Source organism: Quercus lobata, chromosome 2 (assembly GCF_001633185.2).
Source record: "Quercus lobata isolate SW786 chromosome 2, ValleyOak3.0 Primary Assembly, whole genome shotgun sequence".
NCBI classification, from domain to species: domain Eukaryota; kingdom Viridiplantae; phylum Streptophyta; class Magnoliopsida; order Fagales; family Fagaceae; genus Quercus; species Quercus lobata.
Genome location: NC_044905.1, coordinates 35,602,096 through 35,615,089, shown reverse-complemented (window position 1 = coordinate 35,615,089; position 12,994 = coordinate 35,602,096). Strand labels below are relative to the sequence as shown.

The window sequence follows — 12,994 nt, the reverse complement described above, 5'->3', positions numbered from 1 at the left end:
TTGGTGTGCTATTACTATTGAATGGAGGTCCTTAGGCCACGTTTTTAGCTCAAAAAGCGCGGCCTAAGAACCTGTCTATGGCCCGGCTTAAAAAACGCGACCTAAGAACCCGTCTATGACCCCGTTTTTAAAATGCGGCCATAGTTAAGGAAAAGAAAAAAAAAATTTGCCAAAAAATAAAGTACGGAGGTCCTTAGGCCGCGTTTTTAGCTCAAAAAAACGCGGCCTAAGAACCTGTCTATGGCCCCGCTTAAAAAATGCGGCCTAAGAACCTGTCTATGGCCCCGTTTTTAAAATGCGGCCATAGTTAAGGAAAAGAAAAAAAAATTTTGCCAAAAAATAAAGTACGGAGGTCCTTAGGCCGCGTTTTTAGCTCAAAAAAACGCGGCCTAAGAACCCATCTATGGCCCCGCTTAAAAAACGCGGCCTAAGAGCCTGTCTATGGCCCCGTTTTAATGAAACGCGGCTTCAGTCTATCTTGGGCCACGTTTTTTATAGCTACGGCTTAAAAAACGCGGCCCAAGGCCCCCGCGTTTTGTAGTGGTAATCTATTTTGTAATTTTCAATTATAGTAATGTTAAAAAAATAAAATAAACTAAAAACTTTAATATCATATTATTGTAATGTGCATAATATTAATGAAATATTACAGCGAACCAAACGCATCCTACGCATATTTCTGATTTAGTTTTGCAAAGTATGCAGGTACGTTGTACAGTGGAAATTTAAAATTTAAAATTTAGTTTTGCTAAGTATGAGGATCTAGAATTTGGTGATGACTTGCCACATTCCATTGCTTACACCATAAATGGCGAACCGGGAGATTTGTGTCCATGCTCTAAAGGTACGGTTGTAGATTATTGCGTAATTATTCTCTTACCGTCAATGATGTACACTTTATATATGCAATGTCCATAATTTTATGCGTGACATCTATATTTTTTTAACTGATGTTCATATTTGAAACGTAACATGGGTGATCAGTATGAAAGTTGTACACAAAAGAGAAAGAATCAATACCATTATAGATTTTGGAGCTCAAAGGATAACTTGTTGGATAACTTTCTTATAACCAGATAAATTTTGTCATTATCACCTATTGGAATCATAAATTGACTCATAATTATCTTAATGTTGTAGAAACAACAAACCGTTGGATGGTTAATCAAGGCAAGACTTACCTTCTTCGTCTAGTCAACGCAGTTGTGTCTGCAGATATGTTCTTCGCAATTGCTCAACACGACCTCACAATTGTTGGAACGGATGGGAATTATATCAAACCTGTAAACACTAGTTACATTTTGATAAGCCCAGGACAAACAATGGACATTCTACTCACAGCAAATCGGAGTCTTGGCCATTATTATATAGCTGCTCGTCAATTCTGGAGCGAAGTAGAACAAGTAACAGAGTTCGATCTTGTCAATGCTACCATGATCCTCCAATACAAAGGCAATTATCCTATCCCATCATCCCCTAACTTTCCAAATACGCTTCCTCTTTACAAAGACTTAAAAGCTGCCATAAAATTCCAAAGCATATTTAATTAGGAGCTTAGCAAGCGAAGACTATCCAATAAATGTCCCTCTAAATGTGACTGCCGGAATGTTTATAGCAGTTTCCATCAACAAAGTTGTTTTTCGAAACATTACACCATCAACAAATGAAGAAGATATATTGGCTTCAAGCGCTAATAACATTAGTTGGTCCAACCCAATTTCTAGTAATGTACCACTGGCTTACTACAGGTTTTTCACTCTATCCCTCTTTTACTTTAAATATACATTGCTTTGTTTTAGTTAAGGAAAAAGGTATGCAATTTCAATGCCTTTCCCTTGCTCCTCTACGATCGCATGTCCTACGATGTCTTAGTAATGATATTAACAAACTATTGTGGCTTTTACTCAAATGACCAGTCAGAGATTGATCGATACATGGTCCTCTCATATGTAATAAATTTTAATTTTAATTCTCTTTTTTGATTTTTAGGGACTATTTTAGTAAATTACTTTCCTAAACATTACATTAGGTAATAACTAGTTATGAATATTTCATCTACACGTAACATGAGAATACTATAGATGACTATAGATTTGGAAAATGTATTAAATTAAGAACTTTCATGCAGGAACATTAGTGGAGTCTATACTACAGATTTTCCAGACTTTCCCCCGTCTTTTTATAACTTTACAGGTGACGATTATGAAGGAGATTTAGCATTAACAAACACTGGGACCAAGTTGAAGGTGTTGAATTATAATGAAGAAGTTGAGATAGTTTTTCAAGGTACCAATTTGTTGGATGGCTCAGCATTTCACCCAATGCATTTGCATGGGTATAGTTTTTACGTGGTTGGAAATAGTTTTGGGAATTATGACAATGAAACCGATCCAAAAAGTTTTAATTTGGTTGATCCAGTTGAAGTGAATACCTTTTCAGTTCCTAAGAATGGATGCCTTGCCATCAGATTTGTGGCAAACAATTCATTTTAGTTACGTTTCTATTTTACATATTTAGTTACTGTCACTATAAAAAGAAATGCATGCACATTGGAGATACCACGGTCGTGGGCTTTAAATATACTTTGGCTCAAGATCTTGTAACCAACAACCTAGCTCCCTTGCAACTGATTGGATGCGTTAAATGTGTTGATGATCTAACCATGTGGCTTTGGTTGTTCTGTATTTTGTGGATGCTAATCTCAATTATATTTAGTGGCAGGTGTGTGGTTTTGGCATTGTCATTTAGATAGACATATGACTTTGGGAATGGCTGCTGTTATTATTGTGAAGAATGGAGGCACTACTGAGACAAGCATTCGCGAACCCCCTCCTCACATGCCTTCTTGCAAAGTGCCATTAAGATCTCGGCTTCAGAACAATGTTGGATCGGATCATGTAAAAGATAACGAATCAATTTTTAGCCAAATGCAACAATCAACTTTATGTAACAAGTTTATTGTTGTATTGCATTAATTATCTGTAGCTCTTAATAAGCGAACTCTCTTTCATTTAAAAAAAATCAAAGTTCCTTTGTTGGAAAACGGTTCATAGCAAGAAACCCTTAGATAAAATACTTTTATATAATAAAATAATTGTGAGTTCCAGTTAGCTTAACTGGTAAAATCTTTAATGATTGAATAAGAAATGTCATAAGTTGAAACCCTCTCAAAATATATATGGTTGCTTATACTATAATTGTTTGTTGATATAAATCAACAAGTTGTGCTAGAAAAAAGACATGTGTGACTTGGCAGCCGTGTGTAAACATCCCATTTTGCAATCTCATTTAACCTCATTTGCATCTCATGTGCATATCATCATCACATCACATCACATCACATGGGTAAAACTATAATTTTGATCATTTGATTTTCAATTGCATTGTATGAAATAAATCTTAAAGTCATAACAATTAAAACAACATTTCACGTACCTTAATTGGACCATTGGATTGAAAGACTTAAAGAAAACAAGTTTTAACAATATAACATGCACTTGCATGAATTAAATCCTCATCACACGTGATTATTAACTCTTGATTTTAATTAGAGTATTTTACTCTAAATCAAATTTAACAATGTGTCATAACACTATTGGTTGAGGATATGATTTATTATAGGGTTGTATGCACCTGATTCAATCCTAGAAAAAAAATTATTAATTAATTTCTTAAAATCGATTAATTTAAATTTAATTGATTTAATTAAATTCTTTGGAATTAATCTGTTGAGCTTGGAGACCAAGGAAGTTTGAAAAGAAAGTCAAAATTTGGAGGAAATCATATCACAATTAAAACCAGAAAAAAAAAATACCAAAAAGGAAAAAATCTAGAAGGGTTTGGAGCCAAATGTCGATCGACACTTGGACCAAAACCTCCAAATTTCTTTCCGTTTTTCTTTGTCTTGTTCCCCACTCAATTTGACCTTAATCCCAATGTTTTGTACATAGAAATCCAAAATTTTCGGAGTTTCATATTGCCCAGAGACTCATTCCTGGCCCCTAGCATGTAGTATAAAATACCCATCTCTAGTATCAAACCAAAACACACCATATTTCCACATACTCCCCAACTTTCAAAGAAAAATATGAAATCACTCTCTCTCCCTCTCTCTCTCTCTCTCTCGTATTAGTAGTTTTGATCTTTTAATTATTCTATAGTTCTTTTAAATCAAGTATGCATTTTATTACTAGTTCTTCACATGTTCTTGAATGCTAGCATGTTAGATCTAGGTTGTCCTTAGAATGTGCACTGGGGTTTTAGAGCATATAAAATATATATATTTTATAGCCGTCATCACAAACACATAGAAAAACACACATAATAGGAGTTGCAGTGACATTTGTGTACCTAGCGTTTTGTACCAAGCTGTTAATGGTTCAACAAAGTGTGAATTAAATAACTTTGAAAAGCTACAAAAATCAAAAGGGCTATTGTGTTGTTAGTCACAAATTTACAAATTGGAAATTTGTGCAAAGAAGTCTATTACAAGAATTAGTCTAACTAGTCGCTAACCCGTGTGATACATGGGATAGTTAAATAAAAAAATAATTAATCAACCTCACGGTAAAAGAAAAGGCTAAAGGAATCGATAAGAGGTTGATTTGTCCATCAAGAAAAAACCTAAAAGAAGGGGAAAAAAAAAAAAAGAAAGAAAGGGAAAACTATCTACAAAGAATTGCAATTGTTTGTATGTTTACCTAGCTTGGTTCAAAGCCAGAACCCAAATTTAATTTTGCAACAATAAAAACATACAATTTCATATTAATTGTAAATCAACCTCACTACACGAATCTAATTTTCGTTTTACTGTATTTTTGGAGATCATGCTTCTAAACATTCAATGTGTCAAGAATTTCAATAAACACTATTGCCACATCTATCTTTGTTCTAGACATTTAATTTAAACATAAGCCAATAGCAACTACAATTAGACAATCTTGACCTAAGCATTCTCCTTCTAAAATATCATTTCTTTCCTTTAAACCTGCACGTCAAAAGTGATTTCTAGCAAATATTACATTTACACAAAATCTAAGCAACCTAACTCACCCTACATCTTAAAATTAAGCTAATAAAATCTTATAATTTCATTTTACAACTATAGCGTCTTGCTCATTAAAAGGTCGTACTCAATACACAAAACTTTTACTCTTTAAAATGCATATGAGTAGTGTAAGGACTCAATTTGTAACGATCCCAAACTCGTATTGGGTTCGAACGCTAAAGGCCCAATCAATAAATTTGTAGAGCATGGATATAAGAGAACTAGATTAGCTTCAAAAGAAAAATGATTAAACTTAACATTTTTAGATGGATTAACACAAATATTACGATCAATTTCTCCTTGAAACAAGCTAAGTTCTTTATTTCATAAGGTTTTCCTCTAGGCGTCACTTGTTTAGAAGTTCTGATCCCTTTCTCTCAATGCATTCTTTCATGTTATATACTGCCCTCTTGGTGTCATCTTCACCACACACGTGTAGGTTGGATTCAGGGGATCCCTTCCTGTCCCATCTAACAGTTCCTAGAACTTTCAACCAGCAGCTGTAAAATTGCTTCATCACTGTTCAGGCATCACCTCCACATTAATGTGGCCAGAGAGTTAGTTGAGAGGCAATTAATGCAAAGGCAGCAGTTGTTAAAGATATTTGTTTATCTTTTCTTTCTTACCCTTGGTCCCATGTCCCACCTTTAGTGGTAATGTAGCTTCGAAGTGTGTTTGTAACAATATGGCCTCCAGGTCGTCCTCGGACACATATTGCCGAGAAGGATTTTGTCCTCAGACGCATACTGGACCCATCTCATGTAATATCTACTCCTCTTTTCATTTGGTTCCCCTTATAAACTTATATGGGCCTCCTCGGATGGTTTAACGTCCTCGAATGGGCCACAGGCCCAGCTAACACGGTTTTAATATTTATTGATTAACCGGCCCCCACAAGTAGGTTTTGCTTTTCGTAGTTGTGTGCTCTTACCATGCAGAAAAAAGAAAAAGAAAAATAAAAACACCTTAGACTTTCTTGGATTTTGACATCTTATAACATTGCACATCATCAAACAAAATTAGCATGAGATAATGTTATTTCTATGAAGTGAACAATTTTGAAACAAAATTAATGCGTAAAATTCTAACTAGAATTACAATTCAACCGAGCATCAATAATTGCATGGATTAAAAACAAAAGATTCAAAAGCGAACTCAAAGCTTTTTGTCATATAAGCAAAATCACAAATTCTCTTTTTAAATAGCCCGCATTTCCTACATTTTTTTTTACAAATGAAAGAATAAAAAGAAAAAAAAAACTCTAATTTATTACCCACAAATGTGAAGGAGAGCTTCTGAGAGAAAACCCTAACTAAAACACTTGAGAGTTAGAAATTGTTATACCAACAATTCTCTACACATTTTGTTTGTGGAATTTCCTCATCTCCTATTTCTCCATTTTGATATCATTGAGAGTTCTATAGCCCAAACACTTACCATACCTTTTGAGAGTGTCCAGTGAGATTTTGGTGTTGCTGGGAAACATTGGAAGAAGCCAAGGAGGGCAGATGCAACATGGAGCTTGTTGCGGGATCCGGAGAGTTAGACAAGACACGGTTTCGAGAAGCCTTGTTAGAGTAGGAGCTTGGAGGGCTTAGGTATAGAAGGTAGATTAGGTTTGGAGGGTCTCTTGCTTACCCATGTATCCCAACAGATTGTCTAGTGGATCGATTACCGCTCGGAGGGCGGCGGAGAGGTTTTTCACCAAGTTCTTTGGTTTCCTCTTCGATAACACGTCTTGGTGTTATCTATGTTTGCATCTCTCTTCCCTACTCTTGTTCATTTCATTTTACTATTGTGTTGCTTTAAATATCGATTAGAGTAGCTTTCTTGCATGTTTTCTTGCGTTTACACTATTCCGCACTTAGTATTAAGTTAGTGTAAAAACAACCAAGCTGTAATTAAAATTGGGGGTCTAAAAGAGCTCTTGTGTTTTTACACATTTCGAGCTTTCAATTGGTATCAGAGCTGGTACACTCACTGTGGTTTAAATACCTTAGTGTGATCCTAGACCCTCTTGGCTTGCCATGGAAAGTGATATGGTAAAGGCCAACATGAAGCATAGTAAAGGTGTTTGTGAAAATGACTCTATGAGCAGTGTTGAAATTTGTTCTAGCAATGAATTTTTAGAGTTATTCAAGTCAAAGAAACATGCTAGAATCTTTATAAACATGCTGAAATTACTAGCTCATAAGAATCATGATATTCATAATAGTTTGTGTGAGTCAAATGCCTTAATCAACAAATATAAGAAAAAGAATAGACATTTTTGTGACAAACTAGATTTTCTTAAAAGAAAGATTCACTCATCGATGGATGAAGTAAAGAAAAATGAATCTTGCTTTGATGGTCAAGAATGTCTATCTCATGCTTGTCTTTTTGTTCATACCGCATTGAAAGTATTTAATACATGTTTGTGGTATCTTGACAGTGGTTGTTCAAGACATATGACTGGAGACAAATCTTTGTTCAAAACTCTTAAAGAGAAGGAAGATGGCTTTGTGACATTTGGAGATGGTAGTCACTCACAAGTTCTTGGAAAGGGAACTGTGGATATTCCAAGACTGCCTTTGTTAATTGATGTGCTATACATTATGGGATTGAAAGTGAACTTGTTGAGTATCACTCAGATTTGTGATGAAGACTTCTTAGTCCAATTCTCAAAGAAAGGATGTCTAATTCTAAATGAAGAAGGAGTTTAGGTTTTGAAGGGACTTAGGACCACTGACAATTGTTATGGGGTCATTCCCAAACCAAGCATAGCCTGTCGAAGTGCTCGAGTGAATCTTTTGGAGTTGTGGTATCAAAGACTTGGACATGCTAATTATAAACAAGTGGCAAAAGTCTCAAAACTTGAAGTTGTGATTGGTTTACCAAAGTTTGGAAAAATTGAGAAGAACTTTTGTGGTCCATGTCAATTGGGAAAACAAACAAAGTCAAGCCATCCGAAAGTAAATGTGGTTGCTACTTCTCGCCCTTTGGAGTTATTACATGTGGATTTAATGGGTCCAACAAGGACAAAAAGCATGGGTGGAAAGCGCTATATTATGGTGGTGGTTGACGATTTCTCAAGATATTCTTGGGTGGAATTTCTTAGAGAGAAGTCAGAAGCATATGACAAGATGGAAAGGCTATGCAAAAGGCTGCAGAATGAGAAGGGAGTTCCCATACTTAAAATCAAAAGTGATCATGGGAAGGAATTTGAAAATGCAAAGTTTGAAGCATTCTGCAATGAACACAGCATCAAGAGGGAATTTTCAGCTTCGAAAACTCCACAACAGAATGGAGTGGTTGAAAGAAAGAATCGGGTGATTCAAGAAATGGCAAGAGTAATGTTACTAAACAAAAACATTCCATAGAAGTTTTGGGCTAAAGCAGTGAATACTTCGTGTCACATTGGAAATAGGATTTACTTTCAGGCAGGAACAAAGAAGACATCATATGAAATTTGGAAAGAAAAGAAGCCGAAGTTGAAATACTTTCGAGTATTTGGAAGCAAGTGTTACATTCTCAATGATAGGGCGAATCTTGGAAAATTTGATGCTAAGAGTGATGAAGGGATTTTCCTAGGGTACTCAACAAATAGTCGAGCATATAGAGTGTACAATAAGCGCACTAAAACGGTGATGGAATCAATAAATGTTGTCATCGATGACACTATCTCTGAAAAGGATATTGTTGATGATGGTGATGAACTGAATCTTAAGAAAAATGAAGGTGATGACAACATGTCTCAAGGTGAGGATGCTGAGAAAGAATCACCAGACAAGGAGTTTACACCTCCTAAATCAAGAAGAGAGACCAGATCAACTCAAGGACCGTCTAGTCCACTCACCCCTCCTGAAGTTCAACCTCCAATCTCTCGTGATGAGGAACCTTCCACCTTTAAAAGACCATCGTCAAGGGTAATTCTCAATCATCCCTCAAGTAATATCATTGGTGATTTAGATGATGGAATTCGGTTAAGAAAAGGACCTGCCTACAATGCGAATCATGTGACATACAACTGCTATCTTGCTCAATTTGAACCAAAGAAAGTGGAGGAAGCTTTGAAGGATGAGAATTGGGTAGAATCCATGCACCAAGAGTTGCATCAATTTGTTAGAAATGATGTATGGGAGTTGGTACCAAGGCCCAAGGATACACATGTAATCGGCACCAAGTGGATCTTTAAGAACAAGATTGATGAAGATGGTGAAATTGTCCAAAACAAGTCTAGATTGGTGGCTCAAGGATATACGCAAGTTGAAGGCATAGACTTTGATGAATCTTTTGCTCCAGTTGCAAGACTAGAGTTAATCTGAATTCTCCTTTCCATAGCATGCATTATGAACTTCAAGTTATATCAAATGGACGTAAAGAGTGCTTTCTTGAACGGGTTTTTAAACGAAGAAGTGTTTGTTGAGCAACCAAAAGGGTTTCAAGATCCTCACTTTTCGGATCATGTGTTAAGACTGAAAAAGGCATTATATGGGCTGAAACAAGCACCAAGAGCTTGGTATGATCACCTCACCACATACCTTCTGGATCATGGTTTCAAGAGAGGTCAAGCCGATCGAAGTTTGTTTGTCAAAAGAGATGAGAAATCTCTCCTTGTTGCACAAGTTTATGTGGATGACATTGTATTCGGATCCACAATAGATCACCTAGCTCATGAATTCTTAGAAGAAATGAAAAAGGGAGTTTGAGATGAGCATGGTGGGAGAGTTAAACTACTTCCTAGGGCTTCATGTGAAACAATGGAAAGATGGGATATTTATCTCTTAAGAAAAATATGCCAAAAATCTAGTAAAAAGATTCGGCTTAGACTCTAAGAAACACACTTTCACTTCCATGAGTTCTTCAGCAAAACTGAGTCGTGATGCAGCAGGTGTAGAAGTGGATCCAACACTTTATCGAAGCATGATCGGTAGTCTTCTCTATCCCACTACTAGCAAACCGGACATTGCTTTTAGTGTGGGAGTATGTGCTCGTTTTCAGGCAGCACCCAAAGAGTCTCACTTGACAGCAGTCAAATGAATTATCCGCTACATAAATGGCACATCTGATTATGGAATTTGGTATTCAAGAGACTTGAATGAGTGCCTAGCTGGATATTCTGATGCTGACTGGGCCGGATGCATTGATGATAGGAAAAGCACTTCAGGTGGTTGCTTCTATCTTGGAAATAATTTAGTGTCATGGATGAGCAAAAAGCAAAATTCAGTTTCTCTATCAACGGCTGAAGCTGAGTACATTGCAGCAGCAAGTTGTTGTGCACAATTATTATGGATGAAGAAGCTTCTACATGATTATGGAATCACTCAAGACACTATGTGTGTGTTCTGTGACAACACGAGTGCGATAAATTTGTCCAAAAATCCAGTCCAACACTCAAAATCAAAGTATATCAAGATCCGGTACCATTTCATTCGAGATTTGGTGGAGGAAAAGACTGTGTATTTGGAGTTCATCAACACTGACAACTAGAAGGCAGACATTTTTACCAAACCTCTTGATGGTCCAAGGTTTGAGTCCTTGCGTAAGACCATTGGTGTCGGTATCATTCCTTGAACTCTATCACTTCTGTGAACCTATTCTGCTCTTGTTACTCATCCAGTGCTTGGGATCATAGGTTCATGCATCATATCATGCATTGTTTTCTGTTTATAGTATGTCTTCTTTTACAAGGTTTTTTTTTTTTTTTTTTTTTTTTTTTTTTTTTTTTTTTTTTTTTTTTTTTTTGTTCTTTCAATTCGCGCTCTGTTTTTTAATGTGTTCAAAATTCAAAAACCCATAAAAATTGAAAAATCTTCAAAAAGTTTGATCGCTTGTCTTTGTGTATATCACATATGAGTTTGGCCTAGTACCTTTGTACTAATGGCGTAGTGCATTTACGAGCTTAACTTGTTTCTATATGCACATCTATCTGTGTGGAAGAAATCTTGAAAACTATGCGTAATTATTGTAAATAGATCTTCAAGCTTGTCATGAATAATTGGTCAATTGTCTGATGGTCTTGATACTTGCATAGACTTGTGCCTATATCTCTTCCCATGTTATTTTTTATGTTTTTGCAATTGAGCTCTCCAAATGTAAATTTCAAAGTGAAAAAGAGATATTGAGCTACAAAAGCCTGTCGCACATACTAGTATTTGACTAGAAAAAAGGAAAAGTGACTTTTGTATTGAAATGTATGGTGCTCAAAAAACCAAAGGCTAATCCTCAATGTTGAAATATAAAAAATTTCAAGCACCAACCTCAAAAAGAGATGTATTTATACAAAAAGGATCAAATGTCATGATTTATGCAGAAGCCAAATGAAAAGCTTCTAAGTTGTGTAATCAATTTGTGGGAGGTCATATATGTTCATTTCTATAATTGAGATTGATCACTTGACTTAGTACTAGTTGTGTATGACTTGATTGAATTGATCGTTGAAGCTTTACTCTGGTCTAAGGACTATTTCACACTTGATACTCACCCACAACACACAAGACTTTGATTCAATGAATGCTTATCTCATTTGTGTGATTGTACATTTGTACATGTTCAAATGTGATGTGTATGCTCAAGTACTTGATGATCAAACCCAAAAAGATTTTTGAGTGTTTTATTTATTTTTGAAAGTGATTTTATACTTTTGTGTTTCTAATTTTTGTTCAAAATACATTTTTGTGTTTTTCTTCAAAAATTGGTTCAGAGGTTGTTTTGCGAGAAGCTCGCGACTTAGACCTTCCCGCGAAATGTGCTTGAGGGAAATCAAGTCATATTTTTCATACAGAAACTCTCGCTACTTCCTCGCGGGTATTTCACGACTACCCTCTTCTCGCGAAATGGTTTTTAGGCAAAAACTGAATTTTTTTTCAAAATCGCATAGAAGCTATCGCGATTGTCTCGCTATTGTCTCGCGACTTAAAGCTTCTCGCAAAAGGTTTTGTGCTTCAGTGGCCTTTCTTGCGACTGTCTCGCGACTACTTCGCCACTGCCTAACCAGTGAAAAACGCATGTTTACAGTTTTTATGTAGCAGATGTGATAGTTTTTTAAACATCTTTCACTTCCCTCGCATAAGTCTTTCGAACCCCTTTCAACCCAAATGACTATTTCACTCAAACCCCATCATTTCAGCAAAATCTCTGCAAAATCCTTTCAAGGTATGTGTTTCTAACACCATTTTCATCTTTTATTTTGGGATTATGTGGTATTTGTGCTTAGGGCTTTGAAAATTGGGGATTTTCGAAAATTGGGTTGGGATTCTAATTTTTGTGAAAAAATTTTCAATCTCTTGATTGGGCTTAGTCCCATTTGGTGTTTATGCATCTGTGTTGGCCCCTTGTGGCAGTTCTAACATGTATTGAGGCATATTTTCACTATGTTCATGCATTTTCCATCATTGTTGTGCATTGTTGCATGCTAAGCGCTTGACAGAATGTCCAAGTGACATTCCTTGGTTGTATTGGTCTCAAATGAGTTCCTTTACTTGAGTTTACTCTGATTGAACTTGTTTCACATGTTTTGGACGTGTTTAACTCGCTTTGTTCTCAAATGCCATTCCTTGCATATATTGTGCACACTTTAGGCATCTCTAGGCTCTTCTCATGCATCAGCACATGCACACACATGCATCAGCACATGCACACATATGCACACACTGTTATACTCACTTCACTCATGCATTGTGAGTCTGTTTACATGGCTTATCATCTTTAACTTGTTGTTTTTGTCTGTGTGCTCTGTTATACGTATGTTTTGATATGTTTTGAGTTGTTGTCAATTTTCTTTTGAACTAACTTGAATCTAATCAAGTTTTTGTGCACTGTTTTTGTGTTTTTTTTGCACTTGTTTTGTTTTTGTTCTGTGTTCATTTGTGCAGATGTCTCCATTTAAAAGCTCAGCTGTGAAAGGAGGCAGCAACAAAGGAAACGAGCATGTGATTGATGTTGATAATCTCTCTCCAAAGCCAAAGA

The 12,994-nt window shown here is 36.0% G+C and overlaps 1 pseudogene; it reads left to right on the top strand.

Moving 5' to 3' along the window:
• Positions 1 to 3,043, top strand: part of LOC115963705 — a 31,264-nt pseudogene extending 28,221 nt beyond the window's left edge.
• The last annotated feature ends 9,951 nt before the right edge of the window (positions 3,044 to 12,994 follow it).